The sequence below is a fragment of the Peromyscus californicus genome, unplaced genomic scaffold (assembly GCF_007827085.1).
Source record: "Peromyscus californicus insignis strain IS unplaced genomic scaffold, ASM782708v3 Scaffold_10__1_contigs__length_136768540, whole genome shotgun sequence".
In the NCBI taxonomy this organism is placed as follows: domain Eukaryota; kingdom Metazoa; phylum Chordata; class Mammalia; order Rodentia; family Cricetidae; genus Peromyscus; species Peromyscus californicus.
The window spans coordinates 95,462,245-95,468,705 of record NW_026294391.1 but is presented as its reverse complement, the minus strand read 5'-3'; the positions used below and the strand labels follow the sequence as shown (position 1 = coordinate 95,468,705).

Sequence of the window (6,461 nt, the reverse complement as noted above, 5' to 3'; positions counted from 1 at the left end):
TGGTCACAGGAGCTGATAAACAAGGAGAGTTATATGTCTGTGTCAAATGGAAATGTGGCTGTGTTAGTTCAGCAGTTCAATCAAATATCCATAACCCTCTATCAGTATAAACAGAGCCATAACTTTTTCAGGCCAAGCAAACAAAACAAAAATCAAAAGCAAAACCAACCAACCTACCAACAAACAAACAAATAACACTGCCAATAGAATGGAAATGAAAATGAAATTACTGCTATTTCATGAAATTTATGATGCCCCAAATCCCATTTAAGTTAAGCGCCTGATAGAGGAAAAAAATGTATTTAATTAAATGTGTGGCAGGCCATTCATAGTTTCTTTTCTGGGGTGCAGAGGATTTACTCCATGTTGCCTATTATGGTTGGCAACAGTTCTTGGCAAATGGACCAACCAAAAATAAAAATAAATTAAAATACTGTGATGCTTTCTCTCATTGAACAAGCTTGGAAAAGATTGAGAAATTAAAAGGGTTCTGAGAGAAATTTCCATGTGTTTCTATGGTAATGAAGATCAACAGCATGTGTCTACTGTAATTATATATTCCAAAGCTCAAAGAAAGTTTCAACTCCCACTATAATTCTGTAGCTGCTAAGAGAGAGGATTGGGATGAATTGTTATCCAAATTGCATGAAGCATTTACAAAGTAAATATGTAATAAAATTGTGAATAATTTTAAAAACAATCAGTTGCTATAATGTTTTCTAGAACTAGATCTGAAAGAGGTAGGAAACCTATTCAGTTCAAATCCATCCATTGAAAAATGAGGAAAATGAAGTCCAAACACCAGAAAAGGATCTGCCCTAGGTCCTTGCAGCTAACAGAACTCCCGCTGCAACTCGGGTATTTTTTCTCAGCTTGTTGGTCTTCCTAATAGACTGTCTATCTCTCAAAAATTCAGCATCAAAGATTTTAAATCATCTTTTGAGTGTAACAAGGCTGGCTGCTATTCCTTCTTTAAACACATGCACTCTGAAGCTCATCTTCCTTGAGATTCCTGCTAGCATCTCCACTTACTAGTCCCATGTTTTGGCAAATAACAAAATGTGCTGTGCCTTGTTTGCTCATTTGTGAAGTGAAGATGACAGCATCTCCTACCTCCGAGAATTATTGTGAGAAGTGTGTGCGTTAACATTTGTGAAATGCTTAGAAATAGGTTTGCAGTTAATGTGTTTTATTATTTTAATCATCTAAATGAATAGTAAAAATCTGACACTGAAGGCATGGAATTTTACTTGTGCTTCTTCATCCTGAGAAAATTTATGAGCAACTCCACTTTTATCTCTTACTTGCTGAACTCTTGTTTGTCTGTTGTTAGTCATCTAGCATCCTGAGTATATTGACAGTGTCCCATAGCTGAAATATTCTGCTTGGTTTTATTCACCTCTGAGAACAATTGCCACACACAAACTTCCCTGTAATTTCTTTATAACCCTAGAAATATATGATTCTACCCTTCAGAGACCCATGATATACTACCTAAATTGTTAAGGTATAGTTGTTTAATATAGTTCCCTTCTGAAGGACATTGCACATTTAAGAGTAATTGTATTTAGTGCTGACATTTTAATAATTAGATGAATATATAATTAATGAATTTTAGATTTTATAGAGAAATAAAAACAGTAGAGAGGAAACCAATCAATTATGAGTATTTGCTGTAAACTTAGTTAATTCTCAAGCATGGAATATATATTATTATCTTGTATTTTGGAGATGAGACAGCAATTCGAGAGAAAAGAAGAAAACATTTTTTTGCTTCTTTCAGTACCAGGGATTGAGCGTAACATTTCACAAAGGGTAGACAAATACTCTGTCCCTGTATTGTATCCCAGACATATTTCACATTTTATTTTGAGATAATATTTTGTTGGTTTGGCATAGGTTGATTTTAAACTTACCATGTAGCCTGAGCAGGGTTTGAATTTGCCATTCTACCACTTTAGCTTCTCAGATAGCCGGGATTATAAGATTATGCGATCAGTCCTAGCTGACATGCTTAAGATTTTTACAAGAAATAAACTGCAAGGCTCTTTTACAAGTATTGGTCTGTCTCCAAAGTCCATACTTAGCATTTTTAAATGACTTTTTAAACCAATTTTGTGACAGTTGTATTTATTATTTGTGTGCATGATGTGTGTATGTGTGCATGTGTGTGAGAATATGCTTGTAGAAGTCAAAATAGAACTTTATGGAGTCTTTTTCCACCCACGTTGCATCTGTTTTGGGGGATCAAATACAGATAATCTGTCATTCATCATTGGGCAACAAGTGCCTTACCCACAGAGTCATCTCTCTGGCCTCCTGGTCTCGGCATTATTTTAAAGCTAAAACTTACACATTTATTTATTGTGGGGGGCATGCAAAGGCACTACAACATACATGTAGAGGTCAGTGGACAGCTTTCAGGAGTTTGTTTTCCCATTCCAATATGTGGGTCCTGGTGTTCAAATTCATGCTATTAGGTATGGCAGGGAGACTTTGGTCTCCTGAACCATCTTGCTGGCCCAGATGTTCCTAAGTGTTTTGATAGAATTCTTTAATCAGTGCTCCTCATGTCATAAGGTTTGTTCAAATATCTTTTCTTCACCTATTACACTTGGTTATCCATCTTTCTCTAGAAACTATTGAACCCTGATTTTTATCACAAACTGATACGTATTCAGAATATACTGTCTCATCTTAAATGGAAAAGTGGGATACCAACTGGAGACATAATAATCCTACGTGACAAATTTTGAATATAGTACTGTATCAAATGCAAAAATCTTTCACACATTGAGCCCTCTGTTGGTTTAGCGTGAAATACAAAGACAAAGCAGAAATCAAACAGTCAAAATGAGTATGTGTTTGCAACAGCTCTGCTCCACGGACACCCTTGACTAGTTAGTTATTTCAGAGCAGAAGAAAATGCAAGAGGGTTTTTATCTAAACTGTCAAAGTGTATCTTACACTAATGGACTGTTGACAAGACAGGGAAAAACATTAAGTGAAAGCATAAATGCGCAATGATTTGGGATTAAATCTGAGACATTCTGGTGTAAGAACCAAGCACATGTGACATACTCTTCAAGTAGATGAATTAGCATAAATATTTCATGAGCTTGTCAAACTCTATTCAGAAAGGCACAAGATTTTATATTTGGAAAAAAACATTTTTGTCACAATTCATTCTTTGCAGAAGCACCTCATTTTATAGCTCTAAGAAAAGAAAATCCAAGTGGAGAGTTTATGCAGATCTATTAACTTCTCTGAGATGAATGTATATTCCTCTGAATGAATGACTTCTCTAAGTGACATACCAAAACTTATTTTTATATCCAGAACCCATTGTCTTTTATCAGTCAATAAATGTAGCACCTGCCATCTGTAGAGTTGTATGCCATATGTCAGAAATATTCCAGCAATATAGAGCTCAGATTCTGCATGGGAAGAAATACCCCTGACATATTGAAATGACAGGTAAGTAACAACACATAATCTAAATTGTATAGACAGAGCATCAGATGAGGTGGAAGTTTCTGGCAGTTGCAGTACCAGGATGAAGATAGGTCAGCTTTCACGGTTTTATTGCATATAGTTTAAGCCTTACACAGTATATTTCCTGTCTGCCCTTGGGAATGCATAATAAGTAAAGGTAAATGTGTTTCTCCAGAAAAGAAGATAAGTAACAAAAGTTAATTAAAAACTTGTTTATGTACTTCAATAGGTAAGCTCCATGGAAGTAATTCAGTAATTTATAGGTTTAAAGCTCTTCCATTTCAAAAGAATATTGGATGGTAAGATATGACACAATCTAAAATTACCCTAAGCGATGGAAAACCACTAGAAAATGGTGATCATGTGTGCAGACTGTAGCTTGCCAGTACTGCCCAGCATCATATATCACAGTCCCCAGATAACACCTTCTTCAATAACAAAGCAAGGTCGCCGACACAAATAAGAGAAAAAGCCTATGAGTCAGCTCAAAAAGTGCCAAAAGAAAGTATAGAAAGGAGGGGAAGAACAAATGAGAAGAATATAGTAGCCATAGATCATGTCTGAAAGTCAGAAGACAAGAAAGTGATGTAAGAAAGAGCAAACAAGCAGCCAAGTGTCAGGGATCACACAAAAACAAGTTATTAAAAGAGACAGAAGACTGTATCAAAGCCAAGAAACAATGAGGACAGAGGCAAGTAGAACAGGCAGAAAATTAGAAAGTCAGATTATTGAAAGAAAGCCTAGTTGACTGACTTTCTAGGGTTGTCTACTTGTAGACATGGTCCCAGGCTGCTAAAGCCTTAAGACTACAAGGGTCTGCAAGATTTTGCAACTCACTCTTCTCAGGGAAAATTTGCTGATATGAATGACACATGACCTGGGGCTGTAGAGCCTTCATTTCATTGCTATTAAAAAGGTTGCTACACAGTCAAACTAAATTAATGGAGAAAATAGTCATCAAAGGTTGGATTTTATATAGGCTATAAATAAACCTTTGTTACTATTTAATGTTCCTGCAAAGAGTCATTTACTATTGGCATATGAGCATTTTAGCCACCTTCTGTATTTATAAAGCAAGACAAAACTGGGTATCAAAATGTGTCCAATTCCAAGTTTGAGCAAAGGATTATGCTTGTGGTTTAGGACACTATTGATGTTTTCTGTTTCTCATTTTAACTCAAAGGTAGCCCAGTTAATTTCTCACATCATTGGTGGTCATCCTGCTGTTGTCATATTTAGAAATACTTCCACAAGTTCTGGAGTGGTTAAGGTGATGGACTAGAGATGCATCCACTAAAACAAAGCTCTGAAATGTTGATAAGACATTTTGTTACTGTAGAGATTTCATTCTTTTATCAAGAACACATTTCTAGGAATAATTTCCAAACAGTTGTTAAAATAAATTTTGTGGAAGATTATATGAGCTTTTCTTAAGTAATTGTCAGCAACTGGAATACTTGATTATCTTTAGCATACACTGCCTGTATCTTTTTCAGCCTTGGGAAAGTTAACTAAACAAAAAGGAACACACACACCATTCACAGCAAAAGGAATAAGAAGAATATGTGTTTCCCTCACTTTGTAGGAAGTTGACAATATAAAAGAATTATTTATGAGGGGACCAGTGCTTAGACACACACACAGAGTGGTCCGGCATTTGACATACCATCGTAGGCTTTCCCACAATACAGCCTCTAAGAAAACTAGTCTGTCTCGAACCCCTGGCAACAGGATTGTTTACTTTTATACCAAGAAGGCTGAGAAAGCACCTAAATCCTCATGCAGTTTATACCCAGGCAGACATCGAGAAGTTTGTGCTGTGAGACCAAAAGTCCTTAAGAGATTGTTTACATCTTCTTCAATTTCTTTTTCAGGGACTTAAAGTTCTTGTCATATAGGTCCTTCACTTGCTTAGTTAGAATTACCCCCAAGGTATTTTATATCATTTGTGGCTATTGTGAAGGGTGATATATCGGTAGAACTCTCATTCAATGACTGATGAAAGCAAATGCAGAGATCCACGGCCAGGCCCCATGTGGAGCTCCTGGAGTCCAATCGGCGAGAAAGAGGAGGGATTGTATGAGTGAGAGATGTTGAGACCATGATTGGAAAAAGCACAGGGACAAATAGCCAAACTAGTGGAAACACATGAACTATGAACCAATAGCTGAGGAGCCCCCAACTGTATCAGGCCCTCTGGATAAGTGAGACAGTCGATTAGCTTGAACTGTTTGGGAGGCCAATTAAAAAATAATTTAAAAAAGCCAGTTTAAAAAAAAGAGATTGTTTACGGCAAAGAAGCACGTCAACAGGGCCTATGGTGATTCCATGTGTGCCAACTGCCTGTGATAGGATCAAACAGGCTTTCACTATTGAGGAGGAGAAAATTGTTGTGAAAGTGTTAAAGGAACAAGCACAGAGTCAGGAAGCAAAATAAATATGCAGGTTTTTAAAGTAATAAAAGTTAAGACTTGGTCTGTGGGAAAAAAATAATTATTTACTTCACTTTCCCCAAATGAGATAAAACCCCATTCAAGGCATTTCATGCAAGTTAGGAAATAACAAGGAACTATTCCCTCCTGCTTACAGTCTTAGGAAATACCGAGGTAAAATACTTTGAGTAGCTTAAGTTAACCTCAGTTCTACCTACATATTCTTTCATTTCACTCTGAAGTTAGATACAGATTTGGTCAGGGGATTTTCCATCATCTCCTAGGATGCAGAGTGTGGAATGTTCAAGTCCTTGCTTCATGTGGTAAACAGAGGAGTTAGTTAATATACCCTGTGATGTTTCCCTAGAAGGGGAGAGTACAGGTACTTATGGAAGCAACATATATAGTCTCCCCACTGGCATCAGAAATTGATAGGGCTCATCTTTCCTTAATATAAATAAATGAAAATATAATTCCTTCAGAAATGGCGTTTCTTTTTCTGGAATGAATTTATGTCTGTCAGATGAGTGCAGA

General features: G+C 36.4%; 1 pseudogene; it reads left to right on the top strand.

The window, feature by feature from the left end:
* Nucleotides 1-5,107: 5,107 nt before the first annotated feature.
* LOC128117411 (60S ribosomal protein L34-like) lies at nucleotides 5,108-5,932 on the top strand (annotated as a pseudogene).
* The last annotated feature ends 529 nt before the right edge of the window (nucleotides 5,933-6,461 follow it).